Source organism: Spermophilus citellus, assembly GCF_964194105.1.
Source record: "Spermophilus citellus genome assembly, chromosome: 3".
Taxonomy (NCBI): domain Eukaryota; kingdom Metazoa; phylum Chordata; class Mammalia; order Rodentia; family Sciuridae; genus Spermophilus; species Spermophilus citellus.
This window is the reverse complement of record NC_138184.1, coordinates 227,476,729-227,489,368: the sequence shown is the minus strand read 5'-3', so window position 1 is coordinate 227,489,368 and position 12,640 is coordinate 227,476,729. Positions and strand designations below refer to the sequence as shown.

The 12,640-nt window shown below is 39.9% G+C and overlaps 1 protein-coding gene across 1 annotated transcript in view; it reads left to right on the top strand.

Moving 5' to 3' along the window:
* The window catches only part of XRCC2 (X-ray repair cross complementing 2), a 106,562-nt gene that overhangs the window by 30,374 nt on the left and 63,548 nt on the right, over positions 1 to 12,640 (top strand). The gene's annotated exons all lie outside the window — the stretch shown is intronic.

The window sequence follows — 12,640 nt, the reverse complement described above, 5'->3', positions numbered from 1 at the left end:
TGATGGAGGAACAGTGACCCAGAGCCAGCACAGCACATTTATTCTACAGGTTTTAGGTTGCAGTGCCTCAAGGTATTGTGGTTACCTTCTCATTCCAAGGCAGCTGTTGTCTGAGCTCAAGGCCAAGTCTCCTATCCGTGCATTTGAACAGAACTTCCTCAGCAGGGCATTACCATAGCTCTTGAGCAATCTTGTCCTGCAACTTTGCACAAAAAGTTCCCAGGGCAAAGTGCAGCCACAGCTCTGCAGCAGTCATTGACCATGGTCTAAATCGCCCCTCTCCATAGGCAAATGAACTAAACAGACATTTCTTTTCTTTTCTTTTCTTTTCTCTTTCTTTCTTTCTTTCTTTCTTTCTTTCTTTCTTTCTTTCTTTCTTTCTTCTTTCCTTTTTTCTAACATTTTTAAAGTTATAGATGGACACAGTATCTTTATTTTCTTTATTTTTATATGGTGCTGAGGTTCGAACCCAGTGCCTCACATGTGCAAGGTAAGCACTCCACCACTAAGCCACAACTCCAGCCCCTAAACAGACATTTCTTAAAAGGAAATGCAAAGGGACAACATATATATGAGAAAATGAAGTTTAAAGCCAGCCTTAGCAATCAGGGAAATGCAAACCAAAACATGGATTTTTATCTCACCCCAGTTAGAAGGGCACACATCAAGAATACAAATAAGTTCTGGAGAGGATGTGGGAAAAGGTACATTCATGCATGGTTGGTGGCACTGCAAATTAGTACGATCGTTTTGGAAAGCAATGTGGAGATTCCTCAAAAGACTGGAATGGGACCACTGTGTGACCCAGCTGTCCAGCTCCTTGGTATTTACCCAACAGAATTAAAATCATGCTGTAGTGATACATGCATACCCATGTTTACAGCAGCGCAATTCACAACAGCCAGGTAAAGGAACCAGCTTAGGTATCCACCAGTAGATAACTGGATAAAGAAAATGTGGCACATACTCATACACAATGGAGTTTTATCAGCCATAAAGAATGAAATCATGCCAGGTGCAGTGAGTGGTGCATGCCTGTAATCCTAGTGGCTTGGTAGGCTGAGGCAGGAGGAATGCAAGTTTAAAGCCAGCCTCAGCAAAGGTGAGGCCTTAGCAATTCAGTGAGACCCTGTCTCTAAATAAAATTCAAAATAGGGCTGGGGATGTGGCTCAGTGGTTGAGTGCCCCTGGGTTCAATCTCTGGTACCAAAAAAAAAAAGAAGAAAACTGGCATTTGCTGGTAATTGGATAGAACTATAGAACATCATGCTCAGTGAAATAAGAAAATCAAGGGTCAAATTTCTAATGTGAAAGCAAGAGAGAAATAAAGAATTTTTAAAAATATGTATATGGAGGAGGAATCTCATGAAAATAGAAGGGAGAAGAATGGGGTCAAGGAAAGGTATCTAAGTGGAAAGAGGAGAGATGTGAAAGGGGGAGGAACAGCAGAATGAGAGTGACCACTCTATATTATGTGCAGTGTGATATGAGTATACATCACAGTGAGTTCCATTTATATGTATAACAATAGTGCACTAATTAAAATAATAAGGAGGGGAGAGAAGGGGAAGGGGGAAAGGAAGGACAGCAGAATAAAATAGACATTATTGCTGTGTGTATATATGTGACTGCATGACCAATGTGATTCTGCAACCTGTACACTCAGAAAAATGAGAAATTGTACCTCATCTGATTCAAATGTATGATATGTCAAGATCATTGTACTGTCATGTGTATCTAATTAAAACAACAAATAATAATAATTACAAGATCAGTAGAGCAGAGGAAGAGGATTGTGGGGAAAAGGACAGTACTCGGGACTAAATGGAGTATATTAAGTTACGCCTATTTATGAAAATGTTAACCCACAATCATGAGTAACTATAATGTTCTAATGAAAATAAAAAGACACAACAAAGGACAGAGGAAGATATAGAGTAGAAATAATGAAGTAGAAACCCACAAAAGAGCAACAAAGCCAAATTTCATTCTATTAAAGTATTATTGAGAAAGCATTCAAACGGTCGTAGGAATGAGTAAGAAAGCAGGTTTCTTACTAAAACTATCTCCAAAAATAAAAGCACTGAACAATAACTACAGGACTTGGATTGGCAGCTCAACTCTCCCCACAGACATTTAGGGAGACTTACAATTCACTTCTAAGGATAGTTGAATATGTGGTTTGGTCAGAGTCACCAAAATGAAGGGAAGAAAACATTAAATCACAATGTGTTTGTATTTAAAGCCTTAGGGACCCTGGGACCCAAGGAGTGAGACTGCTACTACTGAGCTGCTGGTCCTCATCAGCCCTGGAAAGCTCTTGGGCCACCGCCCAGGGTCACTGGGACCCTGAGTGGTGGTGCCTTGGGGTCCAGGGCTGTGTTGAGATAAAACCCCCCTGCACCGACGGCAGCTCTGGAGGTGTAACTCAGTGGTGGAGTCATTGCCTGGCATGTGTAATGCCCTGGGTTCAATGCCAGTACCACAAAAAAATTTTAAAAAATTGTAAAACTTGAGGAGACAGAAATGAAACAGAATGGCAAAATACTGATAAGTCTGGGGCTGGGGCTGGGGCTCAGCAGTAGAGCACTCACCTAGCATGTGCGAGGCCCTGGGTTTGATCCTCAGCACCACATAAAAAAAAATTAGATGATATTGTGTCCAACTAAAAAATAAGTACTAAAAAAACTACTGATAAGTCTTAAATTTGGGTGATACTAAGATTATCTCAAATTTTTAGGGCACCCAGGTCCTTACAAAGAAAGATCCTCTCATGAGGATACTGAGGCCTCAAATTATTTTCAAAAAATGAATTTTCCAGTGCAGTGCTAGGACTAGACTCGTAAGTTAACATGACACATGAGAAGATGCAGGCACAAATGACCCCCAACACACCACCAGAACACGGCCAGAGCGACGGTTTGGGACGGCGGTAGTTGGAGTTCGTGTTCTATGGTCCTTGCGTTCTCTGAGGAAAGGAAAGGGCACCACAACATTAGACACCAGGAGGGTTGTATCTTGTGACTTCAGGATGACATTTTAGGACAAAGGGACAATGATCAGATTTTTTTTTAATTAAAAAAGAAGAAAAAAGCCAGGTACAGTGGCACACACCTGTAATCCCAGACTACCTGGGAGACTGAAGCACAAGGATCACAAATTTGAGGCTAGCCTGGGCAATTTAGCAAGATCTTGTCTCCTAAATACAAAGGATGTAGCTCAGTGGTGGAGCACCCCAGGGTTCAATCCCCAGTTTTACAAAGAAACTAGAACAACAACAAAACAAAAAAAAGCCGGGGGCCGGGGGGGGGGGGGGGGGGGAGCGGGAAAGGAGGTAGCATAGTTGCCTTAGTCCCTCTTGCTGCATCCTCTCATTGTAGAAGGCAGAAAGGCAAGAGAGAATGAACAAAGGTACAAAGGTGAACTTGGTTTCATAAGAAACTCAATCCGGTAATAACACCGTCAATCCATTGGTGAGGTCTCCCCTCTGCTGCTGTTGCCTTGTGGAGATGTTTCCAACAGGCATTTTGGGCAACATGTTCAAACTATGACAATAATATAACAGGACAAATTGAAAAGACATTAAAAGATGTATATCTAAGCTGATTGTACCAGTAATTACATTATATGTAAGTGGCTGAGTATGCCAGTTAAAATGAAAAATTTAGATTAGACTTTAAACATACATATTCGTATTTACTATTTTTAAATAATAACTTTTATTTTTCCTTTGCATATGTATTTCCCACTTATTTGCTATTTTAAAGAGACATACATCTAGACATAGGAATACAGGAAACTTGACATTAAAGGAATGGAAATGATTCTCCATGCAACATTAATCAAGGCTGTGTATCTACAGTAAGGTCAAACAAAAGACACTGAGGCAAGAAACGTTATGAGAGGTGAAGTTAAAATATAAGATGGACCAAACTTTCCATTCTCCAGGAAGCTGTAAAGTTCACAGGATGTAAAAGGGGAACAGATCAATTCAGAATGATGGTGGGGGATCCTGACTCCTCTGAGCAACTGATAAGCCTCACCACACAGAAGATGAGCAGCATGGACCAGCACACCCACCAGTCATGTTCAGAGCACATTATTTAAAGCTTGCCACCATCCAGGAAGGGTTACTATGGCCACTTGGAGCACATCACTTGAGACTGGTCTCCATGTACCTGCACAGACATTGTTTTGGAGATAGTATTTTGGCTTTTTGTTCTGCTGTTTGTTTTTCCTTATTGTAGGTACTGTTTTTTACTTGCCATGTTTACTTAACAGTGTGTTTGTGGATATCTTCCCACAGCAATTGATAAGTTGTCCTAACCTCTTTGAAACTCTATGTGCCACTGTTTGCTTATCACCCCTCAAGCGGACATTTAGGTTGTTTATGTTTTTCTAAGACCTTACACATATAGCTTAGTGGTAACTCCAATAACTCTTTAGGTAACAGAAAAGCTGTTTCATGGGAAAAGGATGTTTCCTTTTTTTGAGTTTTCAGTATAGTAATATGTACTACTAAAGGCTATAGAAAAACAATAATAAAGGCAGGGCTTTGGACCATCATCGGATCTGCAGAACTCAATTCTTGGTCTTTTAATTTGCATGAATGAATGACTTTACATTTTTGCCTAGTCTGTCAAAACTCATAATTTTTAAATTCGAATTCTCCCTGCGATGAGTGTCTTGACCATACATGTATTAGCATTTGAGTAACATAAGACTCAGATTTCATTCTGTGATGGGAATTGCAAGGTGATATGACTCATGTGAATGCCAACAGAGTATTCAAAATTTAGGAAATTTGTCTCTGATCTGTGTAGAAATGTCTAAATTAGAAATACAGGTTAATATTTGGAGTATTCTTAGCCCAGTGTATTATATTTCCTCATATCTGAAGTCTTAACTTGACATGCATTAACCTATACAACTTTAAATATTTGCAAAATTATATTTTATATGAGCCTATAATAAATGACCATATTACAATTCAGAAGCTGAAAAGCATAGTGAGAGTTGCTATGGGAACCTTAATGTGATATTCCCTTACTTTCATTTAAATTTCATTTTTAATATTGCATTAACATTTTTGCATTTAATGGATAGATATTTGAATTAATATTGAAGTGCTCTCTCTAATATAAATAAAATATTAGAAATGAAAATGTGATTTTTCTTTCAAGAAATAAATGAACATATAACCCAAGATCTTGTAGAAATAACAGCACTTGAATTTTAATTTATTGGATTCCATTCAGTTATTTTGAAGTTTCTTAAAGGATTCCTTTTGAAAGATTAAGAACTATTTGTGGATGGTCACATAATTCATGTCGTAATATTTCAAACCATGCAGAATTTCCTGAAGCCTGCTTGGGGGCTTATCGTTAGTTATTCTGTATTCTGACTAGACGACCTTGAAGGCCTCTCCCCTGCTGTCAGTCCTTGATGGTGTGGTCCTCACCCACAGGTGGTGAGCTTAATCTCACCTGAAGCAGTGGTATTGCCAGGTACAGGCTTGGCTGTTCCAATCCATCATGTGAACGCTCAGTTGAGATAAGTGATAGGGTAGTGTGCTTTCCTGACTATACAAAGTATTCACTGTATGGGAATAGAGCACTGGAAAAATTTAGAAAATGTGGAAAATTTATGGACACAATTCGTGACTGGAAGAAGCTCTTGGTGTCAGCAGACTTCAGTTTTGATACTCAACAATGATTAGGGCTATGACTGTGTGCAAAGTCATTTAATCTCTTATGTACAAAACAGAGACTAAATCAAGACCACTTGGTTCTTTTCTTTCTTTTTTTTTTAATATTTTTTTCACTGTAGTTGGACACAATACCTTTATTTTATTTATTTATTTATTTTTATGTGGTGCTGAGGATTGAACCCAGGGCCTCCCATGTGCTAGGTGAGCACTCTACTGCTGAGCCGCAGCCCCCGCCCCCACTTGGTTCTTTTCTACTCACATACCCCTAAAGGAAATCTGGAAAATTACATATCCCCTCATGCCCTTTGACTTTTTCAAAATTATTTTTCATAAGCCTAAGACATGGCAAAGAATTTAATTTTGGTCATATTAACATTTTTAGTATTTACTTAATTTATCCACTAAAATCTACATATCACAGCAATTTTATACCTATCATCATTCATTTTTAAAGATGCAAAAGTAAAGCTTGGCGATTCTATCTATGTGGGGTAGTCAGATTCACAGACAGGCAGTGGGAGAAGGGTGATTGCTGGCGGCAGGGGAGGGGCAGATAGGGAGTTGTCTCATGAGTGTATTTTCAGTTTTGCAAGATAAAAAGATTCTGAGATTGAGTGCACAACTTAAAATGTTTAACATGGTAAATGCTATGTGTAATCAGAATCTTTAAAAATTGAAAGCAAATTTTAAAACTAAAGCTTGTATTGAACAGTTAGAATTTTCACATTATGCCTAGTTTTGTTAGTTTATATAAAATCTATTCTCCTTCGCCCCCCTGGAATTTTAATCTAATCTAATCTAGTTTTTGTACTTGACAGTATTTTGTTGACTTAGCTGGCTTGATTACATGTCTCTGCAACACATATATGTAGATAAACTTAGATTGGAGACAGTTTTCTCCTGTGATCTCAAGACTCCAAATATGGAGAAATTTTGTTAATTTTAAGTTTTTGGTAGAACATGGTTGACCAAAACAACTTTGCTATTTCAAATATTGATAAAAATAGGTAACAAAGTGAAGTACGTTGGAAACATAATTCTTTATAATATCTATAAATTGCCTAAATATACTAAGTACATAGTAGAACTGACTAAATGAACAGGACTAGTTGATTAATTATATCAGGAAGGACACTTGCCCCTGTTTGCAAATAAATATGAGGAGTTGGGAGTGGAACAAAGTGATAGAGCACATGCTTAGCATTCATGAAGCCCTGGGTTCAAGCCCAGGTCCAAAATCGTTCATTGTTGGGGACCACAAATTAAGTCAAGATGGCGCCTGGCAGTTTGCCAGGAGGAGTGGTTTGTAAGGCAACGCCATCGAGCCATTAAGATGGTAGGGATTCCTTATTTGGCTGATTGCTGTAACTGGATGATGCTAATTGAGTCAAGCTGTGTGTAATCAGTTAGGTATATATACCTCTGCTGTCCCGCAATAAAGCGGCTCCTGCTACCTTGGGTGCCCGCTACCTTGAGTTCCCACTCAGTTCCCGCTGAGTTTCCTCGCAATAAAGAATTCCCATTTCAACCATCAAGTCGCTTGTCATCTCCCAGTTATTGTGCCCAGCTGGACTGCGGCAGTACATATGTGCATAAGTAAAAGAAATGTGGCTTTTTTAGTTTAATTTTTTATTCTAATTAGTTATACATGATAGTAGAATGCATTTTGACACATCATACATAAATGGAATATAACTTCTCATTCTTCTGATTCATCATGATGTGTGCACATATGGTAGTAATGTCCGATTCATTCTATTATCATTCCTACCCCATACTATCTCCCCTCCCTTCACTCCCCTCTGCCTAATCTGAAGTACCTCTATCATTCCCTAGTTCTTCTCCCTTATTGTGAATTAGCATTTGCATATCAGAGAAAATATTCAACCTTTGTTGTTTTGGGATTGGCTTACTTCACTCCTCATTATATTCTCCAGCTCCATCCATTTACTGACAAATGCCATAATTTCATTCTTTAAAGTTGTGTAATATTCCATTGTGTATATATATAATATTTTCTTTATCCATTCATCTGTTGAAGAACATCTAGGTTGGTTCCATAGTTTAGCCATTGTGAATTGAGCTGCTATAAACATTGATGTGGCTGCATCATTGTAGTATTCTGATTTTAAGTCCTTTGGGTATAAACCAAGGAGTAGGATAACTGGGTCAAATAATTTCATTCTAAGTTTTTTGAGGAATCTCCATACTGCTTTCTTTAATTGTTGCACCAATTTGCAGTCTCACCAGCAATGTAGGAGTGTACCTTTTCCCCCACATCCTCTCCTAACACTTACTATTGTTTTTATTCTTGATAATTGCCATTCTGACTTGAATGAGGTAGAATCTCAGTTGTAATTTTGATTTACAAGAAATGTGGCTTTTAATATCCAAAAATCTAAGGTAATGAAACTCTTGCATAATATAAAACATTAACTTACCTCAAGGTTATGTTTCTTTCATCTGAAGTGGTAGAGTTGATCTATTGAAAGAAACCTAGAAATTTTCACCCTCTTCCTTGTAGCCAGGCAAAATATACAACTACAACACAAGTGAACGGTCATTTTCAAGAACTATGGAATACAGAGGAAATGGCCAGTGTCCTAGTAAGACAGAACAGACTTGGACTTCAGAATCAGATCTCTGATATAGAAGAATCAGAAGAAACTGTTTCCTTTGGGAAGAGCACCACGAGAACTCTGCTGAGGGAGAATATTTTATTCAAGACATCCACTGATTCTATTCTTTGTTGAACTTAGATGGAGCCTCAGGCCTAGCCCATGTCCTGTGTTCCCTGAACCTCCTGTGTTCTTTGAACCCTCCCTGATCCTTGGGGAGGAGTTTACTTCTGCACGCTTGCTTGTATTCCTCATTTGAAACTTCCATACTATCTTTTTAAAATTATTTAGTTATTCTAATTTGTGATACATGATGGCAGAATGCAATTCATTTAATATTACACATATAGAGCACAATTTTTCAAGTCACTGGTTGTACACCAAGTATTCTGACACCCTTCGTGTCTTCATACATGTACTTAGGGTAATGATGTCTAGCTCATTCCACCGTCATTCCTACCTCCTTGCCCCTCCGCTCCCCTCCCTCCCGTTTGTCCTATCTAAGTTCCTCCATTACTCCCATGCTCCCTTCCCATCGCCATTATGCGTCAGCATCCTCATATCAAAGAAAACATTCGGCCTTTGATTTGGGGGATTGGCTTGCTTCACTTAGCATTATATTCCAACTTCATCCATTTACCTGCAAATGCCATGATTTTATTCTCTTTTAATGCCGAGTAATGTTCCATTGTGTATGTATGCCAAAGTTTCCCTATCCATCCATCTACTGAAGGGCATCTGGGCTGGTTCCACAATTTAGCTGTTGTGAACTGTGCTGCTGTAGATATTGATGTGGCAGACTTCCATACTATCTTGACTAATATTTTTATGTGCATCTTCTTTTTCTTCCAATCTATACTGTAAATTCCTATCCTTTTGTATCTTTCAGAGTTTGTCGTAGCGTAGCCACTCAATAATGAGCGACTACTGGTTAGTTCTTAAGAAATTAGGTTTCTCTTGGCCAAAGGAGATAGAAAGGAACTGGAGTCTGCCTGTTTTGAAGACAACAGATTCATTGGCAGAGGATGCGAGTGGCTCCTGGGAGGAAAGGGGTGCTGTCCCCCTCCCAGCATTTTCAGCCACCCACTCCCAGGATTGTTTTCTTTATACAATATCGTGCTTGACATTGAAGTCACATTTATTTAGCAGAGAGCTTCTGGAACTATTCTTAAATTTTGATTGTAGCATTTAAATTTGATTCATCTAATGAAGAGCAGGATGTGCAGAGAGAAAGAGCAAACCCAGTTCTATATAACATGCATCTTATATTTGGTCGAATGAAACTTCCATCAAAACAACGTGCCTGCCAGGAGCAGTGATGCACACTTGTAATCCCAGCGGCTCAGGAGGCTGAGACAGGAGGATCACCAGTTCAGAGCCAGCCTCCGCAACTGCTGAGGCACTATCTCTAAATAAAATGAGACCCTGTCTCTAAATAAAATACAAAATAGGGCTGGGATGTGGCTCAGTGGTTGAGTGTTTTCCACCAAAAACTCTCAAGTTTAATGGTAATACAAATTACCTGGGGATCTTTTTAAAACACAGATTTTGCTTCAGTAAGTCTGGGCTGAAGCTTGAGGTTTTGCATTTCTAACAAACTCCCAGGTCCTGTTACTGCTGTTGGTCTGAGTTTGCATTTAGAGAAGTATAGCCTCAGAGAATCTGGGGCTCCCAGACCTCTCAGTGCTGCCCTAGAATCTACCCTATTCCCAAAGCTCCTCTTCTTTTTTCCTCTCTATGTTCCAGCCGTAGAACTGTTGTGCCCCTCCTGACCAGCTAGCCCATTATTTTGCCAACATGAAATTGGACACAACTCCTTTCCTTTATAATAATAATTTGTGATGGAAAAAAGCAAGATTAGGAAGTGAAGCGTCGGAGGCTCTGCAGACACAGATTCACCACAATTGAGATCATGCCAACAACAAGCTTTGGGTCTTTCCATTATAGACAAGGGCTTACCTGTGACCCATAGTGGTATTTACTAGCAGTTTTAGAGATGAAACACCAATTCCACAACATGATTTTATTCATATACACAGTTGAAGTCCTTGGAGGATAGCAACCAGAGGATTGTGTGCTGAATTTCATTTAGAAAATAACTCCCAGCTATGATACACATTCAACTGGAAGAACCTCCTTGATGTCCTTTAGAATGCTGACTCCAAATGTGAATTTCAAATAATGTTTTAAATGTGAGATAGAAGCGAAGAGAGAAGGAGTGGCACTGAATAGACTGTCTAAGCAAGTACTTTCTAACATAGATGCAGGTTAGTATTGTGCATCCTAAAGCTAGAAAGCTTCACATGTACTTTCATCATGATCCTTCTTTTTTCCTCATTAAGGACAAAAATAAAAAGCTAAGAGTGCTCTGGCTCAACACAAGGCATAATGCAACTGAGTGAGTTGGGAACCTGGCCTGGAAATGCCCCTCACCTGGTCACAGCCTTCCTTGGTTCCCACTGGAGTTGTGGAACTACCAGAGGTAATAATGCCGTACTGAACAGAGTACCTGGAAGACGAGTTGGTAAAATGAGATCCTCCTACCTTTGTCCCTTCAAACCAGTGGCAGTCTAGGAAATAACTCAAATCTGCCCTAACATAGACTTGGAATGGACCTGCCATACAACTTCATGGTCTTTCCATTCCAGATCTTCACAAGGCCAGGATTGAGCCTGGCTATGCCTGTGCACCAGTGACCCTGTGCCTTTTTCACCAGGCTTGTTAGAACTCTTTTATCAATCATCTTTTTAAAGGAGGTTGTGTAGGCAGGACACCCATTTCAGAACTTCACATCTTTTCCTAGAAATCTGGTGAGATGAAACTCTGTGCCTTTGCCATCACTCCTCCTTCCCCAAAGTCAGTGGCTCTCTAGGAAAGAGAATTTGGTCTTTCTCTCAAATGTGTTACACGTGGACTAGCCACAGGTTCACAACAGGCAAGTTCAAGTGTTTCTACTTCTGGGTCCCTAACAAGGTTGCTATATGGAGCCTGGACCTGTGGCACTGCAAGTCCTGGGCCTCCTTCATCTGGGTTCCTTTTCTACCCCCCCCCCCTTATGATCACAGCCACTCACATTCTCGTCCCCATTTCACATGTTCATTGTCCAAGCTAAAGCGTCTCCCAGTTCATGTAGGTCTTCCTGGTCTCTGCTCCTCTTTTCTCCAGTTACCAGTTAAGGAAGGCATGTGCTATAAACACTGGCAGATCTCCCCCACCTCCCACCAAATAACCTTGTGAGGAACAGTCCTGTGTTTTATTTAGTATTTGAAAATCTCAGATTCAGAGATTAATTTACCCAAGAACAACATCTATGAAGTTGAGTGAAAATCAAGTGTGGATTGATTGAAGTCTAAGCACCACCAGAAGAATGTGGCCCTGGTCTTTGTCGGTGCAGGCTGCTATAACAAGTGTCATAATATACATTTATTTCTCACATTTCCAGAGACTGGCAGATCCACGATCCAGGCCTGACAGATGCACTGTCTGATGAGGGCCTTGGCTCACAGGTGCCATCTGGGAAGGACAGGAGGCTCTCTGGGACTTTTTGATAAAGGCACTAACTCATTCATGAGGGCTCTATCCTCATGACCTGTTCACCTTCCAAAGGCCCCACCTCTAAATCACCATCACCTGGGCATTTCGATGCATGAATTTGTGAGGACACAGACATTCAGTCCCCAGTAGTGGTCCACTTCTGACAGGCTACAGACCTCTGAAGGAGGTGGATGGGAGCATTTTTCCCCAACACAGTGCCTGTGTTAGTCCTACCCCAGGTGCTGTTCCAAGCCCTGTTACTGAAACAATTTCCAGAAACAAATACCCAGAGACTCCCCTCCTTGACTTCCTACTGTGACAGTGCAGGGCAGGCATAGGCGCTTTCTCGGCTCCAGTTAGCTTCACCCCGCTCACTCACTGTTTTCAAGTAAGGGAAAGCCATATTCATCTACCCAGGGGAGTAGAGAGTTCCCAGTCCCAGCTCAGAACAGCGTGCACAGTCTTCCTATTCAGCAGTATAAGTGAATGTATTTTTGGAAAGTATTCATCTAATCACCTGTCCACATATGTTATTCAGCTATGTATCTACTTATTACTCATGTGTACTGAAAATAATCATCTCATACACTGCTTTATTCAAATCACATTTAGATTTTTGCATTTAATTTCGGATTGATTTTAAGAGATACAAAGAACAATGACCAGGATGTTTATAGAGTTTCAGAAAATTCCTCATTTGATGCCTGGCCTCAGATATTTGAAGGACTGTTTAATACAAGAGGAATTAGACAATTTATATGCTTTCAAATCTTATGAA